We start from the raw sequence: 23,272 nt of genomic DNA on the forward strand, positions 1-23,272 counted from the left end.
CCAGAAATTTAGAGGCCACTAAGCCACTGATTCTTTCTAGAAGCTTAATTTTTTTTTTTACCTTGAAATGCATACAATTAAAATAAAAACCAACAGTGTCTTTCTGAAAGGTCTATCAGCATTTTTAGATTTAAATAAATTGGTATGTTTGGTGCGTACACCTTAATTATTTGCATGTTGTTTTTTTCGTAGCAAATCATGGCACTTAATATTCTACTGCAGTTATCCCTGTTTAGTTAAAACTTATTGAACTAAAGTTACATCAGAATAAGTTGCTGCTTTCATTTTGTATTTGAAGATGCTGTTAACCTACACTGTAAGCCATTTTTGTGCAAAGAACTTGTAAAACCTTTCATTGTTTTTCTTAGCATGAAAAGAGATATTTTCTTGTATTCTTTGATTCAGTTTAGCTTTTTAACCAACAACTTTGCACATCAGGTTTTCTGTTTTGTACTATTCTTGGCATTGTGCTTCAAAAACCTTTCTTCATGAAATTCTTATGATGACCTAAAAGAATAAAATAATTAAAATTTCAGCAACTTTTACCACCTTATTTTTAACCTAACAATTTTTCACATAACTATTTCTGTTATGTTAACCTGTTAAAATAACTTATGGTTAAAAAAATTTTACTTAAACATTTTAAACTGTATATCACATAAATCAAAGCAGTGCAATAACACATAACTGCCAAAGACTGTGCTACAACTTGATTCCTAATTGTGATATTGATTTTGTTATATATGATTTAGTAAAACTCAGTGCTATTATGGACCAACCAACTAACAACATTCTTGGAGGAAAATGTTAGAAGACATATTATAAATCATATCGACTGGTGAGTCTGCAACCAAGTGCTGCATTCGCACAAGATCGATTGCAAAAAGGGTGTTCTTTTGCACAGAGGAGCAATTGCTTTTTCGCTGTTGTTCTGCAGAAACCAATACAAACTTAATTCAAAGCAAAAGGACAGTTTTGTTTGGTACTTTATAGTATCAAACAAAATAGTCATTTTGCTTTAAATTTAGTGTTTACTGGTTTCTGCAGAAAAAGGGGAGGAAAAAAAATAAAATAAAATAATGAAGAAATAATAAAAATATAAAAAATTAAATAAAAAAAGCAAAACAAAAATACCATGCAGAGAGTTCGCCATATTGGATTTTTGGAATTAATGTTATGAACAAATGTTAGAGAAGAAAAAGTGTGACGTAAAGAGGGATTTTAGGTATAGCAGACCGTCCAATAAAACGCTGAGGAAAAACCCACGTGAATGTCAAAAATTCCAGACTTTGAGCGGATCCAGCGTACATAGAAAGAAAATCTAACATTCACGTGGGGTAAAACCTGGCAATTAATTGGCCGAAGAAAAGTATATTTCCAGGACTAAAACATTAAGACGACCGGTAAGGCCGGTATTTCGAGAAAACGAGGGGTATTACTCGGTTAACCAAAGTTTAATAATTCACCTCTGGCCGCATGGGCATAAATTCAATATCAGCAAAATGCACTCCAAACTTGCTTTCTTGGAGCTAAACGGAAAAGGACATAACCTATTATGTCTAAGAAAGCAACAACTCTTATATAGGAAAAAATGTTATGGAAAGCTAAAGCTCGTAAAAATCTGTATTAGAATCTGCACTACCACTGCTACTACTCCTACTACTGCTACTCACAAGAGCATCCCAGTGAGCGAGGAAAAGTGAGGAGTTCTTCTCGCTCGTATCGGTGAGTGAAACAGAAGAAGCATCTTTCTGAGAATTTCTTCTTCTAGTTTGTTCACAGCTTTATTTCTTTTACAGTTAAACTGACACAAGGCCAACAAATGAATGGTCAATTAGGGATACTTTTCAATGGACAATCTGTCCACTTCTTTAAAACAATCCTTTAGTTTGATGAAAGATACGTGACAATTTTTTTTTTAAAAAATGGCATGTTCAATGCACTTTGAATCAAACCTTTTGTTTGGCTTTTTCATAACATGGCTTTTCAATGTTTTACAGAGTTTCTGTTAAAATTAACCCAGCCTCAGGTAGCAAGTCTAAGCATTGAAAATAAAATGTCGAAAGTACTGAATTTTGAGTGTACATATGGTTCTGGGCCAAGGTTGGTTAAGGGTTAAGTTAGGTTAGCATCAGACTTGGCTCAATTGTGGCTGTAACTTAATTGTAATTAAATGTATTTTCATGAAGTAATTGTTATTGTATTTTATAAGGTACAGTCACAAGTAATTGTAATAATATGACTTGTAAGTGAATTACAAGTGCAAGTCATTGTAATTCAGTTGCTATTAAAATTTCAAGTAATCGTAATTCAATTACATTTACAATTGAAATTGACCCAAGTCTGCTAGATAATATTTTTAACTTTGTTCTCCATCAATCCTGAGGTTCTATAATTTAAGCAAATACATTTTTAGGCTTGATTTAGGTTGGGCAATATGTAAAATTTTTTAAAAAAACTTTGCATTCTTCCATTCACCACACTCTGTGAGTTTGTGAAAAATCGAGATATGATGTGCAAGGCTTTTCATGATTTTCTTCGTTATCTCTGCCATAAATTCATTAGTTGGCCTGACAATCTACAATTGCTCGATTGCAAAGTTCCCTGCAGTTTTCTGTATGGCTCTGTGGCTATTAGCATGAATAGAAATCAATTTGTTGACATTCCACCTGATTATGATGAAGGCTAGCTAAATCTTCCAGTATGGTGCTATCTCTATCAGTCCCATGGTTATCTGTGGTCCAGGACTGAGAGCGCACTGTTTAAATGTCCTAAGGTATTGGCATGACGCATGGATGCATGAATATATGTATCAATGCATGCATGCATGCATGCATGCATGCATGTATGTATGTATGTATGTATGTATGTATGTATGTATGGAAGTTTGTTTGTATGTATGTATGTATGTATGTATGGAAAATTGTATGTATGGAAGTATGTATGCACGTTTGTGTGTATGCATGCATTACTTTTGCTAACATGATGCTGTCAACTGTAATTTAGGGTCATAAGTTTGTCCTTTTCCATTTGTTGTTTGATGTTTTGAGTGTTTTAGGTCACTTTTTTAAATTGTTTTACCTTTTTGTCAGTAAACATTTAAGGAGTTCATTTCTTCCAATAAAATGCTTTGTTTAATTTATATGTAAACAGAAATATTTCAAAAATATTTCTTGCTACTCAGTTTAAAGTCTTAAATTAGTTTACACCGTCCAAATTTCTAAACTTCAACTTTGTTTTTTAGATTTTAGTTTGTGAGAAATTGCTATTTGAGGCTAATGACAAACAAATCTTCCTAAGCTCTGCTGTTTTGGTGATGGATTAAAGTACCATCGTTACAACAGATGAAAAGAACATTTAAATACAGAGGTTCTCCAAATGTTTTTTGACAGAAAAAATCTGTCGGGGCGCTAGTATTTTGAGTTGATTTTGGATTGTTCAACTTGGCTTTTGATCGCATTATGCATTTGAATCTGCTGCTGCCCAGTGTTATTTTTAAATCTTGGTTAGTTGGGTTATTTCTGAAAGAAGGTTAAAAAACCCAAATGTTTTAGAATGAAATTGTTGCAGTTTTAGTTTCATACAACGAGCCCATGTTTTCATTGTTCAAACTTACAGTTACCCATCGACTTATTCAAATGCCCACAAGTTTTTTCGTTCAAAGGGAGGGAGCCAGCACACAAATTCGTTGAAAAAGTATCGCTTCTCGGCCTAATGGCTAAGATCAAGTGTAGTATCTGTTCTTATCAGTTTAATATCTGGTACGCCGGCATAGTCCGGCTCATATATTAATCTGATTTTTGGCATTTGGTCAAGGGATCGTAGGTTTACCTCGCCCTGACCGCGGGTTGCCTCGGCGTTGCACTACTGCTGAGTGCGGCCCATTAAAAAGAGAAAAAAAAAAAAACGGAACGATGCGGTTAGGGTCCAATCAAAAAACCACAATTGCGAAGATTGGGGCACGTCCGAGGCTCCCCACACAACGGGAAAGGCATACTTACCTGACGGGGAAGTAAACCTGATCAACATGGGGCTTCTTCCAGGGTGAGGCTCTTGCATTGCACTTCGCCTGGGCTGACCCCTGCGATTACCGCTAACGTCGGTAACTCGACCGTACAATTTCTGGTAGTGGGGGCCTGCGTTCGCGCTCGCCCCCTTTAAAGATGCAAAAAAAAAAACCCTCACTCAGCCCTCTATGAGTTACTGGACGTAAACGAGTATTTGAGAAAAGGTATGTTTTATGTGTATTTATATGTTATGTATATATCCTCGAGTGAAGATTTGTCAGTGAGAAGGTAAACAAAGCCTCCTAAAAGTGTAAACACATTTTATTTCGTTCAAAAGTTCTTTGTTGTTGTTTTGTTTTTTTTCTTATAAAATCAATGAAAATCTAGTCGCAACCAGTAAGCGTGATCGAACGGCTGCAACACCAGAAATCATTCAATGAATGGCTGTAATAAAAAAACAATAATGGTAATAATTGTTGAAAGAAAAAAAAATAGTCGCAATAATAAAAATTTGATAATAATAGTAAGATTGAAAATAATAACAATCGTAATAATGGTAATAAAAGATGATGATAGCAATAACAGACTAATAATAATACCAACAGCAATGATAATAACGATAATAACAATAGTAATAATCATAAAAAATAAGTAATGGCAATAACAAACTAACAGTAATGATAGTAACAACAATAGTAACAATTTCCATCCATTTTTGTATATTTCATATTGGATTCTGGTATATTTTTTGACTTGTAGTTTATGACTTGAAAACAGCTATTATTGCATGTTTTGATAAGTTGCAGCAAGTCTACAAATCAACTTCGCGTAAGTTTCCAATGCCTTAACAATAATCTTTGAACAGGTGTGTAGCTATGAAGTTAGCCTTTGGTATTGTTTAGATTGCCGTTTTGGAACGATTGCAACATAGCCTGAATGTTTGGCAACACACCGCTGCTCGCGATTGTAACACCAAACAACAGCTTGTTTAACTTCTTCGTCGTTGCGAACAGCTAGCTGCAAACGACGAGGAATGATCCTGGCTCTCTGGTTATCGCGTGCAGCATTACCAGCTAGCTCTAAGATTTTCGGCGGAGAGGTTTTCAAAAACTCCAGCTAAGTAGATGGTGCGCCTAAACCGATGAGATTAGACACGACCAACAGGAAACTGAAGAAAGCCACTCTTAGCCTTAGCTTTTCCTCCTTTTCCACGTGCTAACATTTTGTTTTCTACTGAAAACAGACTGACAGACTAGAGATCTCGTGCGGCTTTTTGTTAAACAGAAAAGAGTTTTTTAACCAATAGTAAAAAAGAAATAAACAATGCTCAAATGACGTAATCTTTTAAAAACCAATAGAAGTGCGTAGAACGGAAAAGTTATCAAGTTGGAAACCACAAATCTACTTTAAATTAAATCCAGTTGCAATGCAATGAAAACAAAGAAGAAAAAACTTTCACTGCTAAGCTCGTCGAAATGATCTGACGCACCAAAAGCCGGAGGAAAACAAGCGCCAAAGGTGGCAAAAAAAGGCGAGAAGCGCGCTGGTAAGAAAGGCGGAAAAGTCGCTGGAACTGGTGACAAGAAGCGCAAGAGAAAGAGACGAGAGTCTTATGCCACACAAATTTTAAAAACATTATACGCATTAGAAAATGGGTTCAAATGAAAATATCTGTTGCAATCGTTATATTTTATGGAGCAAACATCGCCGAGAACAAATTAGCTGCTAAAATAAAATACTCGAGTTGTTCTAATCCGTCTTAGTCTATGAACAACTGAAAACCTATTTGTTTTTTGTTGTTGTTGTTTTTTTGTTTGACTTGTTTTTTTTCTTCATTTTTTTTTTTTTTTTTCTTTTTTAGAAACGAAAACTATAAGAACTCTATTCCTGCAAAAAAAAAAAAAAAAAAAAATTTTAGCAAATTACTATTGGCTCCTAGTATTGTTTGTTTGTCACCATGTTTGTGTGCGTCAAGAATGTATAAATTGCATTCAGAATTGTCAATCAAACCAGAGTCCGATTTTTCTTTTTCATTTCTTCGTTGATGATTATAGAAAGACAAACAGCAGCACATTTCTTCCTTCCAGGCGTTGTATACTTATTTAATTATATTCTTATTGGCGCTTACAAGACAGTTAATGTAGTCTTTTGTGGTAAATTTTAAAACTATTAAGCATTAATTGGATAGTTACGAAATAACGAATGTTGTTAATGCTGGTAAGAAAATACTAATAACGAGGAAGTGGATGCAATGTGCTACCGTTAGTACTAACCATAATTTGATCACAAATGGAAAAGAAAGAAAAGAAAACAAAAAACTGTTTGAATAATTTCTTTTGAATAACGAATGTTTTTCTTTAGGAAGGTTGCAGAAAATAAAAGATTGAGAGAGCTTAACTACTTCTTGATTAGAATATGACCATTTTATGTGCAACTGAGGCAGAACATGGTTTTTAAAAATCATTATTCAGATTTAATCATTAGATCTTGCTAAAATTTTTGTCATTAAATGCAAAAAATCTAACTTCTGCTTTTTTTTAAAAAAGAATCACACAAAGGCTTGGGCACTAGTATGAAACCGCAAGCTCTAAGATATCTAAAAGCATGCACTATCTTCCGACCATTCGCTGGGCACGGAAAAAACACATACTACATTTTAGTCACTGTGTATTAAGGTATGCATCAAATACTTGCCAATCGTATTTCGTTCATTTCGGGGTTTCGGGAAGGGGAACAATGAAATAAAAAAAAAAAAGCCTAAGATCGAATGATCACGTACACTTTTCATCATTTAACTGACAGGTAAACTGAAGGAGTTACTACGCTCCACGAATTTAGTTTAACTTAGTTACTTAGTTACTACGATCTTAGTTTAACAACGGTGTAGTGGTTACGCGCAGTCCTACTAAAGTTATTGGTGTCGGCCTAGCGTCAAGGAGCCGTAAAGGTGCTTTTGGTTTGGTTTGTTTCGAATTAAAAAAAAAAAAAAAAAAAAAAATGGAAGAAAAGAGTATCTAAGACAAAACCAAGACAAGTGAGTTTAGAGGAGTTCCATTTAAGTTTTTATCATTTATCAAGAATGCTTTAAGTAACAAAAAGTACTGCGCTACTTATTTTCAATGTTTTCTACCTTATATTTTAAAACTTGAAGCAGTTTAGCCACTACTGTTTTGTACACTTTACTCTCTCAAGTCTTCAAAAATACTTAAAAATAGTTCCTGATTAAAAAAAAAAATAATGCTTAGAAATAAATTTGCATTTTTAGGGGTAGTCACAAGAGACTTTCAGAGTCCGTCTTGAGTTCCTGAAATATCTGTATTAGAATCTGCACTACCACTGCTACTACTCCTACTACTGCTACTCACAAGAGCATCCCAGTGAGCGAGGAAAAGTGAGGAGTTCTTCTCGCTCGTATCGGTGAGTGAAACAGAAGAAGCATCTTTCTGAGAATTTCTTCTTCTAGTTTGTTCACAGCTTTATTTCTTTTACAGTTAAACTGACACAAGGCCAACAAATGAATGGTCAATTAGGGATACTTTTCAATGGACAATCTGTCCACTTCTTTAAAACAATCCTTTAGTTTGATGAAAGATACGTGACAATTTTTTTTTTAAAAAATGGCATGTTCAATGCACTTTGAATCAAACCTTTTGTTTGGCTTTTTCATAACATGGCTTTTCAATGTTTTACAGAGTTTCTGTTAAAATTAACCCAGCCTCAGGTAGCAAGTCTAAGCATTGAAAATAAAATGTCGAAAGTACTGAATTTTGAGTGTACATATGGTTCTGGGCCAAGGTTGGTTAAGGGTTAAGTTAGGTTAGCATCAGACTTGGCTCAATTGTGGCTGTAACTTAATTGTAATTAAATGTATTTTCATGAAGTAATTGTTATTGTATTTTATAAGGTACAGTCACAAGTAATTGTAATAATATGACTTGTAAGTGAATTACAAGTGCAAGTCATTGTAATTCAGTTGCTATTAAAATTTCAAGTAATCGTAATTCAATTACATTTACAATTGAAATTGACCCAAGTCTGCTAGATAATATTTTTAACTTTGTTCTCCATCAATCCTGAGGTTCTATAATTTAAGCAAATACATTTTTAGGCTTGATTTAGGTTGGGCAATATGTAAAATTTTTTAAAAAAACTTTGCATTCTTCCATTCACCACACTCTGTGAGTTTGTGAAAAATCGAGATATGATGTGCAAGGCTTTTCATGATTTTCTTCGTTATCTCTGCCATAAATTCATTAGTTGGCCTGACAATCTACAATTGCTCGATTGCAAAGTTCCCTGCAGTTTTCTGTATGGCTCTGTGGCTATTAGCATGAATAGAAATCAATTTGTTGACATTCCACCTGATTATGATGAAGGCTAGCTAAATCTTCCAGTATGGTGCTATCTCTATCAGTCCCATGGTTATCTGTGGTCCAGGACTGAGAGCGCACTGTTTAAATGTCCTAAGGTATTGGCATGACGCATGGATGCATGAATATATGTATCAATGCATGCATGCATGCATGCATGCATGCATGTATGTATGTATGTATGTATGTATGTATGTATGTATGGAAGTTTGTTTGTATGTATGTATGTATGTATGTATGGAAAATTGTATGTATGGAAGTATGTATGCACGTTTGTGTGTATGCATGCATTACTTTTGCTAACATGATGCTGTCAACTGTAATTTAGGGTCATAAGTTTGTCCTTTTCCATTTGTTGTTTGATGTTTTGAGTGTTTTAGGTCACTTTTTTAAATTGTTTTACCTTTTTGTCAGTAAACATTTAAGGAGTTCATTTCTTCCAATAAAATGCTTTGTTTAATTTATATGTAAACAGAAATATTTCAAAAATATTTCTTGCTACTCAGTTTAAAGTCTTAAATTAGTTTACACCGTCCAAATTTCTAAACTTCAACTTTGTTTTTTAGATTTTAGTTTGTGAGAAATTGCTATTTGAGGCTAATGACAAACAAATCTTCCTAAGCTCTGCTGTTTTGGTGATGGATTAAAGTACCATCGTTACAACAGATGAAAAGAACATTTAAATACAGAGGTTCTCCAAATGTTTTTTGACAGAAAAAATCTGTCGGGGCGCTAGTATTTTGAGTTGATTTTGGATTGTTCAACTTGGCTTTTGATCGCATTATGCATTTGAATCTGCTGCTGCCCAGTGTTATTTTTAAATCTTGGTTAGTTGGGTTATTTCTGAAAGAAGGTTAAAAAACCCAAATGTTTTAGAATGAAATTGTTGCAGTTTTAGTTTCATACAACGAGCCCATGTTTTCATTGTTCAAACTTACAGTTACCCATCGACTTATTCAAATGCCCACAAGTTTTTTCGTTCAAAGGGAGGGAGCCAGCACACAAATTCGTTGAAAAAGTATCGCTTCTCGGCCTAATGGCTAAGATCAAGTGTAGTATCTGTTCTTATCAGTTTAATATCTGGTACGCCGGCATAGTCCGGCTCATATATTAATCTGATTTTTGGCATTTGGTCAAGGGATCGTAGGTTTACCTCGCCCTGACCGCGGGTTGCCTCGGCGTTGCACTACTGCTGAGTGCGGCCCATTAAAAAGAGAAAAAAAAAAAAACGGAACGATGCGGTTAGGGTCCAATCAAAAAACCACAATTGCGAAGATTGGGGCACGTCCGAGGCTCCCCACACAACGGGAAAGGCATACTTACCTGACGGGGAAGTAAACCTGATCAACATGGGGCTTCTTCCAGGGTGAGGCTCTTGCATTGCACTTCGCCTGGGCTGACCCCTGCGATTACCGCTAACGTCGGTAACTCGACCGTACAATTTCTGGTAGTGGGGGCCTGCGTTCGCGCTCGCCCCCTTTAAAGATGCAAAAAAAAAAACCCTCACTCAGCCCTCTATGAGTTACTGGACGTAAACGAGTATTTGAGAAAAGGTATGTTTTATGTGTATTTATATGTTATGTATATATCCTCGAGTGAAGATTTGTCAGTGAGAAGGTAAACAAAGCCTCCTAAAAGTGTAAACACATTTTATTTCGTTCAAAAGTTCTTTGTTGTTGTTTTGTTTTTTTTCTTATAAAATCAATGAAAATCTAGTCGCAACCAGTAAGCGTGATCGAACGGCTGCAACACCAGAAATCATTCAATGAATGGCTGTAATAAAAAAACAATAATGGTAATAATTGTTGAAAGAAAAAAAAATAGTCGCAATAATAAAAATTTGATAATAATAGTAAGATTGAAAATAATAACAATCGTAATAATGGTAATAAAAGATGATGATAGCAATAACAGACTAATAATAATACCAACAGCAATGATAATAACGATAATAACAATAGTAATAATCATAAAAAATAAGTAATGGCAATAACAAACTAACAGTAATGATAGTAACAACAATAGTAACAATTTCCATCCATTTTTGTATATTTCATATTGGATTCTGGTATATTTTTTGACTTGTAGTTTATGACTTGAAAACAGCTATTATTGCATGTTTTGATAAGTTGCAGCAAGTCTACAAATCAACTTCGCGTAAGTTTCCAATGCCTTAACAATAATCTTTGAACAGGTGTGTAGCTATGAAGTTAGCCTTTGGTATTGTTTAGATTGCCGTTTTGGAACGATTGCAACATAGCCTGAATGTTTGGCAACACACCGCTGCTCGCGATTGTAACACCAAACAACAGCTTGTTTAACTTCTTCGTCGTTGCGAACAGCTAGCTGCAAACGACGAGGAATGATCCTGGCTCTCTGGTTATCGCGTGCAGCATTACCAGCTAGCTCTAAGATTTTCGGCGGAGAGGTTTTCAAAAACTCCAGCTAAGTAGATGGTGCGCCTAAACCGATGAGATTAGACACGACCAACAGGAAACTGAAGAAAGCCACTCTTAGCCTTAGCTTTTCCTCCTTTTCCACGTGCTAACATTTTGTTTTCTACTGAAAACAGACTGACAGACTAGAGATCTCGTGCGGCTTTTTGTTAAACAGAAAAGAGTTTTTTAACCAATAGTAAAAAAGAAATAAACAATGCTCAAATGACGTAATCTTTTAAAAACCAATAGAAGTGCGTAGAACGGAAAAGTTATCAAGTTGGAAACCACAAATCTACTTTAAATTAAATCCAGTTGCAATGCAATGAAAACAAAGAAGAAAAAACTTTCACTGCTAAGCTCGTCGAAATGATCTGACGCACCAAAAGCCGGAGGAAAACAAGCGCCAAAGGTGGCAAAAAAAGGCGAGAAGCGCGCTGGTAAGAAAGGCGGAAAAGTCGCTGGAACTGGTGACAAGAAGCGCAAGAGAAAGAGACGAGAGTCTTATGCCACACAAATTTTAAAAACATTATACGCATTAGAAAATGGGTTCAAATGAAAATATCTGTTGCAATCGTTATATTTTATGGAGCAAACATCGCCGAGAACAAATTAGCTGCTAAAATAAAATACTCGAGTTGTTCTAATCCGTCTTAGTCTATGAACAACTGAAAACCTATTTGTTTTTTGTTGTTGTTGTTTTTTTGTTTGACTTGTTTTTTTTCTTCATTTTTTTTTTTTTTTTTCTTTTTTAGAAACGAAAACTATAAGAACTCTATTCCTGCAAAAAAAAAAAAAAAAAAAAATTTTAGCAAATTACTATTGGCTCCTAGTATTGTTTGTTTGTCACCATGTTTGTGTGCGTCAAGAATGTATAAATTGCATTCAGAATTGTCAATCAAACCAGAGTCCGATTTTTCTTTTTCATTTCTTCGTTGATGATTATAGAAAGACAAACAGCAGCACATTTCTTCCTTCCAGGCGTTGTATACTTATTTAATTATATTCTTATTGGCGCTTACAAGACAGTTAATGTAGTCTTTTGTGGTAAATTTTAAAACTATTAAGCATTAATTGGATAGTTACGAAATAACGAATGTTGTTAATGCTGGTAAGAAAATACTAATAACGAGGAAGTGGATGCAATGTGCTACCGTTAGTACTAACCATAATTTGATCACAAATGGAAAAGAAAGAAAAGAAAACAAAAAACTGTTTGAATAATTTCTTTTGAATAACGAATGTTTTTCTTTAGGAAGGTTGCAGAAAATAAAAGATTGAGAGAGCTTAACTACTTCTTGATTAGAATATGACCATTTTATGTGCAACTGAGGCAGAACATGGTTTTTAAAAATCATTATTCAGATTTAATCATTAGATCTTGCTAAAATTTTTGTCATTAAATGCAAAAAATCTAACTTCTGCTTTTTTTTAAAAAAGAATCACACAAAGGCTTGGGCACTAGTATGAAACCGCAAGCTCTAAGATATCTAAAAGCATGCACTATCTTCCGACCATTCGCTGGGCACGGAAAAAACACATACTACATTTTAGTCACTGTGTATTAAGGTATGCATCAAATACTTGCCAATCGTATTTCGTTCATTTCGGGGTTTCGGGAAGGGGAACAATGAAATAAAAAAAAAAAAGCCTAAGATCGAATGATCACGTACACTTTTCATCATTTAACTGACAGGTAAACTGAAGGAGTTACTACGCTCCACGAATTTAGTTTAACTTAGTTACTTAGTTACTACGATCTTAGTTTAACAACGGTGTAGTGGTTACGCGCAGTCCTACTAAAGTTATTGGTGTCGGCCTAGCGTCAAGGAGCCGTAAAGGTGCTTTTGGTTTGGTTTGTTTCGAATTAAAAAAAAAAAAAAAAAAAAAATGGAAGAAAAGAGTATCTAAGACAAAACCAAGACAAGTGAGTTTAGAGGAGTTCCATTTAAGTTTTTATCATTTATCAAGAATGCTTTAAGTAACAAAAAGTACTGCGCTACTTATTTTCAATGTTTTCTACCTTATATTTTAAAACTTGAAGCAGTTTAGCCACTACTGTTTTGTACACTTTACTCTCTCAAGTCTTCAAAAATACTTAAAAATAGTTCCTGATTAAAAAAAAAAATAATGCTTAGAAATAAATTTGCATTTTTAGGGGTAGTCACAAGAGACTTTCAGAGTCCGTCTTGAGTTCCTGAAATATCTGTATTAGAATCTGCACTACCACTGCTACTACTCCTACTACTGCTACTCACAAGAGCATCCCAGTGAGCGAGGAAAAGTGAGGAGTTCTTCTCGCTCGTATCGGTGAGTGAAACAGAAGAAGCATCTTTCTGAGAATTTCTTCTTCTAGTTTGTTCACAGCTTTATTTCTTTTACAGTTAAACTGACACAAGGCCAACAAATGAATGGTCAATTAGGGATACTTTTCAATGGACAATCTGTCCACTTCTTTAAAACAATCCTTTAGTTTGATGAAAGATACGTGACAATTTTTTTTTTAAAAAATGGCATGTTCAATGCACTTTGAATCAAACCTTTTGTTTGGCTTTTTCATAACATGGCTTTTCAATGTTTTACAGAGTTTCTGTTAAAATTAACCCAGCCTCAGGTAGCAAGTCTAAGCATTGAAAATAAAATGTCGAAAGTACTGAATTTTGAGTGTACATATGGTTCTGGGCCAAGGTTGGTTAAGGGTTAAGTTAGGTTAGCATCAGACTTGGCTCAATTGTGGCTGTAACTTAATTGTAATTAAATGTATTTTCATGAAGTAATTGTTATTGTATTTTATAAGGTACAGTCACAAGTAATTGTAATAATATGACTTGTAAGTGAATTACAAGTGCAAGTCATTGTAATTCAGTTGCTATTAAAATTTCAAGTAATCGTAATTCAATTACATTTACAATTGAAATTGACCCAAGTCTGCTAGATAATATTTTTAACTTTGTTCTCCATCAATCCTGAGGTTCTATAATTTAAGCAAATACATTTTTAGGCTTGATTTAGGTTGGGCAATATGTAAAATTTTTTAAAAAAACTTTGCATTCTTCCATTCACCACACTCTGTGAGTTTGTGAAAAATCGAGATATGATGTGCAAGGCTTTTCATGATTTTCTTCGTTATCTCTGCCATAAATTCATTAGTTGGCCTGACAATCTACAATTGCTCGATTGCAAAGTTCCCTGCAGTTTTCTGTATGGCTCTGTGGCTATTAGCATGAATAGAAATCAATTTGTTGACATTCCACCTGATTATGATGAAGGCTAGCTAAATCTTCCAGTATGGTGCTATCTCTATCAGTCCCATGGTTATCTGTGGTCCAGGACTGAGAGCGCACTGTTTAAATGTCCTAAGGTATTGGCATGACGCATGGATGCATGAATATATGTATCAATGCATGCATGCATGCATGCATGCATGCATGTATGTATGTATGTATGTATGTATGTATGTATGTATGGAAGTTTGTTTGTATGTATGTATGTATGTATGTATGGAAAATTGTATGTATGGAAGTATGTATGCACGTTTGTGTGTATGCATGCATTACTTTTGCTAACATGATGCTGTCAACTGTAATTTAGGGTCATAAGTTTGTCCTTTTCCATTTGTTGTTTGATGTTTTGAGTGTTTTAGGTCACTTTTTTAAATTGTTTTACCTTTTTGTCAGTAAACATTTAAGGAGTTCATTTCTTCCAATAAAATGCTTTGTTTAATTTATATGTAAACAGAAATATTTCAAAAATATTTCTTGCTACTCAGTTTAAAGTCTTAAATTAGTTTACACCGTCCAAATTTCTAAACTTCAACTTTGTTTTTTAGATTTTAGTTTGTGAGAAATTGCTATTTGAGGCTAATGACAAACAAATCTTCCTAAGCTCTGCTGTTTTGGTGATGGATTAAAGTACCATCGTTACAACAGATGAAAAGAACATTTAAATACAGAGGTTCTCCAAATGTTTTTTGACAGAAAAAATCTGTCGGGGCGCTAGTATTTTGAGTTGATTTTGGATTGTTCAACTTGGCTTTTGATCGCATTATGCATTTGAATCTGCTGCTGCCCAGTGTTATTTTTAAATCTTGGTTAGTTGGGTTATTTCTGAAAGAAGGTTAAAAAACCCAAATGTTTTAGAATGAAATTGTTGCAGTTTTAGTTTCATACAACGAGCCCATGTTTTCATTGTTCAAACTTACAGTTACCCATCGACTTATTCAAATGCCCACAAGTTTTTTCGTTCAAAGGGAGGGAGCCAGCACACAAATTCGTTGAAAAAGTATCGCTTCTCGGCCTAATGGCTAAGATCAAGTGTAGTATCTGTTCTTATCAGTTTAATATCTGGTACGCCGGCATAGTCCGGCTCATATATTAATCTGATTTTTGGCATTTGGTCAAGGGATCGTAGGTTTACCTCGCCCTGACCGCGGGTTGCCTCGGCGTTGCACTACTGCTGAGTGCGGCCCATTAAAAAGAGAAAAAAAAAAAAACGGAACGATGCGGTTAGGGTCCAATCAAAAAACCACAATTGCGAAGATTGGGGCACGTCCGAGGCTCCCCACACAACGGGAAAGGCATACTTACCTGACGGGGAAGTAAACCTGATCAACATGGGGCTTCTTCCAGGGTGAGGCTCTTGCATTGCACTTCGCCTGGGCTGACCCCTGCGATTACCGCTAACGTCGGTAACTCGACCGTACAATTTCTGGTAGTGGGGGCCTGCGTTCGCGCTCGCCCCCTTTAAAGATGCAAAAAAAAAAACCCTCACTCAGCCCTCTATGAGTTACTGGACGTAAACGAGTATTTGAGAAAAGGTATGTTTTATGTGTATTTATATGTTATGTATATATCCTCGAGTGAAGATTTGTCAGTGAGAAGGTAAACAAAGCCTCCTAAAAGTGTAAACACATTTTATTTCGTTCAAAAGTTCTTTGTTGTTGTTTTGTTTTTTTTCTTATAAAATCAATGAAAATCTAGTCGCAACCAGTAAGCGTGATCGAACGGCTGCAACACCAGAAATCATTCAATGAATGGCTGTAATAAAAAAACAATAATGGTAATAATTGTTGAAAGAAAAAAAAATAGTCGCAATAATAAAAATTTGATAATAATAGTAAGATTGAAAATAATAACAATCGTAATAATGGTAATAAAAGATGATGATAGCAATAACAGACTAATAATAATACCAACAGCAATGATAATAACGATAATAACAATAGTAATAATCATAAAAAATAAGTAATGGCAATAACAAACTAACAGTAATGATAGTAACAACAATAGTAACAATTTCCATCCATTTTTGTATATTTCATATTGGATTCTGGTATATTTTTTGACTTGTAGTTTATGACTTGAAAACAGCTATTATTGCATGTTTTGATAAGTTGCAGCAAGTCTACAAATCAACTTCGCGTAAGTTTCCAATGCCTTAACAATAATCTTTGAACAGGTGTGTAGCTATGAAGTTAGCCTTTGGTATTGTTTAGATTGCCGTTTTGGAACGATTGCAACATAGCCTGAATGTTTGGCAACACACCGCTGCTCGCGATTGTAACACCAAACAACAGCTTGTTTAACTTCTTCGTCGTTGCGAACAGCTAGCTGCAAACGACGAGGAATGATCCTGGCTCTCTGGTTATCGCGTGCAGCATTACCAGCTAGCTCTAAGATTTTCGGCGGAGAGGTTTTCAAAAACTCCAGCTAAGTAGATGGTGCGCCTAAACCGATGAGATTAGACACGACCAACAGGAAACTGAAGAAAGCCACTCTTAGCCTTAGCTTTTCCTCCTTTTCCACGTGCTAACATTTTGTTTTCTACTGAAAACAGACTGACAGACTAGAGATCTCGTGCGGCTTTTTGTTAAACAGAAAAGAGTTTTTTAACCAATAGTAAAAAAGAAATAAACAATGCTCAAATGACGTAATCTTTTAAAAACCAATAGAAGTGCGTAGAACGGAAAAGTTATCAAGTTGGAAACCACAAATCTACTTTAAATTAAATCCAGTTGCAATGCAATGAAAACAAAGAAGAAAAAACTTTCACTGCTAAGCTCGTCGAAATGATCTGACGCACCAAAAGCCGGAGGAAAACAAGCGCCAAAGGTGGCAAAAAAAGGCGAGAAGCGCGCTGGTAAGAAAGGCGGAAAAGTCGCTGGAACTGGTGACAAGAAGCGCAAGAGAAAGAGACGAGAGTCTTATGCCACACAAATTTTAAAAACATTATACGCATTAGAAAATGGGTTCAAATGAAAATATCTGTTGCAATCGTTATATTTTATGGAGCAAACATCGCCGAGAACAAATTAGCTGCTAAAATAAAATACTCGAGTTGTTCTAATCCGTCTTAGTCTATGAACAACTGAAAACCTATTTGTTTTTTGTTGTTGTTGTTTTTTTGTTTGACTTGTTTTTTTTCTTCATTTTTTTTTTTTTTTTTCTTTTTTAGAAACGAAAACTATAAGAACTCTATTCCTGCAAAAAAAAAAAAAAAAAAAAATTTTAGCAAATTACTATTGGCTCCTAGTATTGTTTGTTTGTCACCATGTTTGTGTGCGTCAAGAATGTATAAATTGCATTCAGAATTGTCAATCAAACCAGAGTCCGATTTTTCTTTTTCATTTCTTCGTTGATGATTATAGAAAGACAAACAGCAGCACATTTCTTCCTTCCAGGCGTTGTATACTTATTTAATTATATTCTTATTGGCGCTTACAAGACAGTTAATGTAGTCTTTTGTGGTAAATTTTAAAACTATTAAGCATTAATTGGATAGTTACGAAATAACGAATGTTGTTAATGCTGGTAAGAAAATACTAATAACGAGGAAGTGGATGCAATGTGCTACCGTTAGTACTAACCATAATTTGATCACAAATGGAAAAGAAAGAAAAGAAAACAAAAAACTGTTTGAATAATTTCTTTTGAATAACGAATGTTTTTCTTTAGGAAGGTTGCAGAAAATAAAAGATTGAGAGAGCTTAACTACTTCTTGATTAGAATATGACCATTTTATGTGCAACTGAGGCAGAACATGGTTTTTAAAAATCATTATTCAGATTTAATCATTAGATCTTGCTAAAATTTTTGTCATTAAATGCAAAAAATCTAACTTCTGCTTTTTTTTAAAAAAGAATCACACAAAGGCTTGGGCACTAGTATGAAACCGCAAGCTCTAAGATATCTAAAAGCATGCACTATCTTCCGACCATTCGCTGGGCACGGAAAAAACACATACTACATTTTAGTCACTGTGTATTAAGGTATGCATCAAATACTTGCCAATCGTATTTCGTTCATTTCGGGGTTTCGGGAAGGGGAACAATGAAATAAAAAAAAAAAAGCCTAAGATCGAATGATCACGTACACTTTTCATCATTTAACTGACAGGTAAACTGAAGGAGTTACTACGCTCCACGAATTTAGTTTAACTTAGTTACTTAGTTACTACGATCTTAGTTTAACAACGGTGTAGTGGTTACGCGCAGTCCTACTAAAGTTATTGGTGTCGGCCTAGCGTCAAGGAGCCGTAAAGGTGCTTTTGGTTTGGTTTGTTTCGAATTAAAAAAAAAAAAAAAAAAAAAAATGGAAGAAAAGAGTATCTAAGACAAAACCAAGACAAGTGAGTTTAGAGGAGTTCCATTTAAGTTTTTATCATTTATCAAGAATGCTTTAAGTAACAAAAAGTACTGCGCTACTTATTTTCAATGTTTTCTACCTTATATTTTAAAACTTGAAGCAGTTTAGCCACTACTGTTTTGTACACTTTACTCTCTCAAGTCTTCAAAAATACTTAAAAATAGTTCCTGATTAAAAAAAAAAATAATGCTTAGAAATAAATTTGCATTTTTAGGGGTAGTCACAAGAGACTTTCAGAGTCCGTCTTGAGTTCCTGAAATATCTGTATTAGAATCTGCACTACCACTGCTACTACTCCTACTACTGCTACTCACAAGAGCATCCCAGTGAGCGAGGAAAAGTGAGGAGTTCTTCTCGCTCGTATCGGTGAGTGAAACAGAAGAAGCATCTTTCTGAGAATTTCTTCTTCTAGTTTGTTCACAGCTTTATTTCTTTTACAGTTAAACTGACACAAGGCCAACAAATGAATGGTCAATTAGGGATACTTTTCAATGGACAATCTGTCCACTTCTTTAAAACAATCCTTTAGTTTGATGAAAGATACGTGACAATTTTTTTTTTAAAAAATGGCATGTTCAATGCACTTTGAATCAAACCTTTTGTTTGGCTTTTTCATAACATGGCTTTTCAATGTTTTACAGAGTTTCTGTTAAAATTAACCCAGCCTCAGGTAGCAAGTCTAAGCATTGAAAATAAAATGTCGAAAGTACTGAATTTTGAGTGTACATATGGTTCTGGGCCAAGGTTGGTTAAGGGTTAAGTTAGGTTAGCATCAGACTTGGCTCAATTGTGGCTGTAACTTAATTGTAATTAAATGTATTTTCATGAAGTAATTGTTATTGTATTTTATAAGGTACAGTCACAAGTAATTGTAATAATATGACTTGTAAGTGAATTACAAGTGCAAGTCATTGTAATTCAGTTGCTATTAAAATTTCAAGTAATCGTAATTCAATTACATTTACAATTGAAATTGACCCAAGTCTGCTAGATAATATTTTTAACTTTGTTCTCCATCAATCCTGAGGTTCTATAATTTAAGCAAATACATTTTTAGGCTTGATTTAGGTTGGGCAATATGTAAAATTTTTTAAAAAAACTTTGCATTCTTCCATTCACCACACTCTGTGAGTTTGTGAAAAATCGAGATATGATGTGCAAGGCTTTTCATGATTTTCTTCGTTATCTCTGCCATAAATTCATTAGTTGGCCTGACAATCTACAATTGCTCGATTGCAAAGTTCCCTGCAGTTTTCTGTATGGCTCTGTGGCTATTAGCATGAATAGAAATCAATTTGTTGACATTCCACCTGATTATGATGAAGGCTAGCTAAATCTTCCAGTATGGTGCTATCTCTATCAGTCCCATGGTTATCTGTGGTCCAGGACTGAGAGCGCACTGTTTAAATGTCCTAAGGTATTGGCATGACGCATGGATGCATGAATATATGTATCAATGCATGCATGCATGCATGCATGCATGCATGTATGTATGTATGTATGTATGTATGTATGTATGTATGGAAGTTTGTTTGTATGTATGTATGTATGTATGTATGGAAAATTGTATGTATGGAAGTATGTATGCACGTTTGTGTGTATGCATGCATTACTTTTGCTAACATGATGCTGTCAACTGTAATTTAGGGTCATAAGTTTGTCCTTTTCCATTTGTTGTTTGATGTTTTGAGTGTTTTAGGTCACTTTTTTAAATTGTTTTACCTTTTTGTCAGTAAACATTTAAGGAGTTCATTTCTTCCAATAAAATGCTTTGTTTAATTTATATGTAAACAGAAATATTTCAAAAATATTTCTTGCTACTCAGTTTAAAGTCTTAAATTAGTTTACACCGTCCAAATTTCTAAACTTCAACTTTGTTTTTTAGATTTTAGTTTGTGAGAAATTGCTATTTGAGGCTAATGACAAACAAATCTTCCTAAGCTCTGCTGTTTTGGTGATGGATTAAAGTACCATCGTTACAACAGATGAAAAGAACATTTAAATACAGAGGTTCTCCAAATGTTTTTTGACAGAAAAAATCTGTCGGGGCGCTAGTATTTTGAGTTGATTTTGGATTGTTCAACTTGGCTTTTGATCGCATTATGCATTTGAATCTGCTGCTGCCCAGTGTTATTTTTAAATCTTGGTTAGTTGGGTTATTTCTGAAAGAAGGTTAAAAAACCCAAATGTTTTAGAATGAAATTGTTGCAGTTTTAGTTTCATACAACGAGCCCATGTTTTCATTGTTCAAACTTACAGTTACCCATCGACTTATTCAAATGCCCACAAGTTTTTTCGTTCAAAGGGAGGGAGCCAGCACACAAATTCGTTGAAAAAGTATCGCTTCTCGGCCTAATGGCTAAGATCAAGTGTAGTATCTGTTCTTATCAGTTTAATATCTGGTACGCCGGCATAGTCCGGCTCATATATTAATCTGATTTTTGGCATTTGGTCAAGGGATCGTAGGTTTACCTCGCCCTGACCGCGGGTTGCCTCGGCGTTGCACTACTGCTGAGTGCGGCCCATTAAAAAGAGAAAAAAAAAAAAACGGAACGATGCGGTTAGGGTCCAATCAAAAAACCACAATTGCGAAGATTGGGGCACGTCCGAGGCTCCCCACACAACGGGAAAGGCATACTTACCTGACGGGGAAGTAAACCTGATCAACATGGGGCTTCTTCCAGGGTGAGGCTCTTGCATTGCACTTCGCCTGGGCTGACCCCTGCGATTACCGCTAACGTCGGTAACTCGACCGTACAATTTCTGGTAGTGGGGGCCTGCGTTCGCGCTCGCCCCCTTTAAAGATGCAAAAAAAAAAACCCTCACTCAGCCCTCTATGAGTTACTGGACGTAAACGAGTATTTGAGAAAAGGTATGTTTTATGTGTATTTATATGTTATGTATATATCCTCGAGTGAAGATTTGTCAGTGAGAAGGTAAACAAAGCCTCCTAAAAGTGTAAACACATTTTATTTCGTTCAAAAGTTCTTTGTTGTTGTTTTGTTTTTTTTCTTATAAAATCAATGAAAATCTAGTCGCAACCAGTAAGCGTGATCGAACGGCTGCAACACCAGAAATCATTCAATGAATGGCTGTAATAAAAAAACAATAATGGTAATAATTGTTGAAAGAAAAAAAAATAGTCGCAATAATAAAAATTTGATAATAATAGTAAGATTGAAAATAATAACAATCGTAATAATGGTAATAAAAGATGATGATAGCAATAACAGACTAATAATAATACCAACAGCAATGATAATAACGATAATAACAATAGTAATAATCATAAAAAATAAGTAATGGCAATAACAAACTAACAGTAATGATAGTAACAACAATAGTAACAATTTCCATCCATTTTTGTATATTTCATATTGGATTCTGGTATATTTTTTGACTTGTAGTTTATGACTTGAAAACAGCTATTATTGCATGTTTTGATAAGTTGCAGCAAGTCTACAAATCAACTTCGCGTAAGTTTCCAATGCCTTAACAATAATCTTTGAACAGGTGTGTAGCTATGAAGTTAGCCTTTGGTATTGTTTAGATTGCCGTTTTGGAACGATTGCAACATAGCCTGAATGTTTGGCAACACACCGCTGCTCGCGATTGTAACACCAAACAACAGCTTGTTTAACTTCTTCGTCGTTGCGAACAGCTAGCTGCAAACGACGAGGAATGATCCTGGCTCTCTGGTTATCGCGTGCAGCATTACCAGCTAGCTCTAAGATTTTCGGCGGAGAGGTTTTCAAAAACTCCAGCTAAGTAGATGGTGCGCCTAAACCGATGAGATTAGACACGACCAACAGGAAACTGAAGAAAGCCACTCTTAGCCTTAGCTTTTCCTCCTTTTCCACGTGCTAACATTTTGTTTTCTACTGAAAACAGACTGACAGACTAGAGATCTCGTGCGGCTTTTTGTTAAACAGAAAAGAGTTTTTTAACCAATAGTAAAAAAGAAATAAACAATGCTCAAATGACGTAATCTTTTAAAAACCAATAGAAGTGCGTAGAACGGAAAAGTTATCAAGTTGGAAACCACAAATCTACTTTAAATTAAATCCAGTTGCAATGCAATGAAAACAAAGAAGAAAAAACTTTCACTGCTAAGCTCGTCGAAATGATCTGACGCACCAAAAGCCGGAGGAAAACAAGCGCCAAAGGTGGCAAAAAAAGGCGAGAAGCGCGCTGGTAAGAAAGGCGGAAAAGTCGCTGGAACTGGTGACAAGAAGCGCAAGAGAAAGAGACGAGAGTCTTATGCCACACAAATTTTAAAAACATTATACGCATTAGAAAATGGGTTCAAATGAAAATATCTGTTGCAATCGTTATATTTTATGGAGCAAACATCGCCGAGAACAAATTAGCTGCTAAAATAAAATACTCGAGTTGTTCTAATCCGTCTTAGTCTATGAACAACTGAAAACCTATTTGTTTTTTGTTGTTGTTGTTTTTTTGTTTGACTTGTTTTTTTTCTTCATTTTTTTTTTTTTTTTCTTTTTTAGAAACGAAAACTATAAGAACTCTATTCCTGCAAAAAAAAAAAAAAAAAAAAATTTTAGCAAATTACTATTGGCTCCTAGTATTGTTTGTTTGTCACCATGTTTGTGTGCGTCAAGAATGTATAAATTGCATTCAGAATTGTCAATCAAACCAGAGTCCGATTTTTCTTTTTCATTTCTTCGTTGATGATTATAGAAAGACAAACAGCAGCACATTTCTTCCTTCCAGGCGTTGTATACTTATTTAATTATATTCTTATTGGCGCTTACAAGACAGTTAATGTAGTCTTTTGTGGTAAATTTTAAAACTAT

The 23,272-nt window shown here is 34.8% G+C and overlaps 1 long non-coding RNA gene and 8 other non-coding genes across 16 annotated transcripts; all 9 read left to right on the top strand.

Annotated features, from left to right (window-relative positions):
• The first annotated feature begins 1,411 nt into the window (after window positions 1-1,411).
• Window positions 1,412-22,888, top strand: LOC149876861 (uncharacterized). Of its 8 annotated transcripts, XR_016448491.1 has the most exons (10): window positions 1,412-1,725; window positions 3,245-4,473; window positions 4,910-6,682; window positions 7,273-7,424; window positions 8,944-10,172; window positions 10,609-12,381; window positions 12,971-13,122; window positions 14,642-18,079; window positions 18,670-18,821; window positions 20,341-22,888. It is a non-coding gene; the product is annotated as an uncharacterized LOC149876861 (long non-coding RNA). The 8 variants fall into 8 exon arrangements; XR_016448488.1 differs by having other exon boundaries at window positions 3,245-6,682; window positions 8,944-12,381; window positions 20,341-21,931; window positions 22,006-22,888; XR_016448489.1 differs by having other exon boundaries at window positions 3,245-6,682; window positions 8,944-12,381; window positions 14,642-16,232; window positions 16,307-18,079.
• On the top strand, window positions 3,699-3,890 carry LOC149876862 (U2 spliceosomal RNA). Its single transcript, XR_016448594.1, has one exon. It is a non-coding gene; the product is annotated as a U2 spliceosomal RNA (small nuclear RNA).
• On the top strand, window positions 3,994-4,157 carry LOC149876863 (U1 spliceosomal RNA). The gene has a single exon (XR_016448589.1). It is a non-coding gene; the product is annotated as a U1 spliceosomal RNA (small nuclear RNA).
• On the top strand, window positions 9,398-9,589 carry LOC149876864 (U2 spliceosomal RNA). The gene has a single exon (XR_016448595.1). It is a non-coding gene; the product is annotated as a U2 spliceosomal RNA (small nuclear RNA).
• Window positions 9,693-9,856, top strand: LOC149876865 (U1 spliceosomal RNA). The gene has a single exon (XR_016448600.1). It is a non-coding gene; the product is annotated as a U1 spliceosomal RNA (small nuclear RNA).
• On the top strand, window positions 15,096-15,287 carry LOC149876866 (U2 spliceosomal RNA). Its single transcript, XR_016448596.1, has one exon. It is a non-coding gene; the product is annotated as a U2 spliceosomal RNA (small nuclear RNA).
• LOC149876867 (U1 spliceosomal RNA) lies at window positions 15,391-15,554 on the top strand. The gene has a single exon (XR_016448603.1). It is a non-coding gene; the product is annotated as a U1 spliceosomal RNA (small nuclear RNA).
• LOC149876868 (U2 spliceosomal RNA) lies at window positions 20,795-20,986 on the top strand. The gene has a single exon (XR_016448597.1). It is a non-coding gene; the product is annotated as a U2 spliceosomal RNA (small nuclear RNA).
• On the top strand, window positions 21,090-21,253 carry LOC149876869 (U1 spliceosomal RNA). Its single transcript, XR_016448604.1, has one exon. It is a non-coding gene; the product is annotated as a U1 spliceosomal RNA (small nuclear RNA).
• Window positions 22,889-23,272: the final 384 nt, after the last annotated feature.

This window comes from Hydra viridissima, unplaced genomic scaffold (genome assembly GCF_058129835.1).
Source record: "Hydra viridissima isolate aposymbiotic clone 2 unplaced genomic scaffold, HvirCarnegie_v1 scaffold_18, whole genome shotgun sequence".
Classification (NCBI taxonomy): domain Eukaryota; kingdom Metazoa; phylum Cnidaria; class Hydrozoa; order Anthoathecata; family Hydridae; genus Hydra; species Hydra viridissima.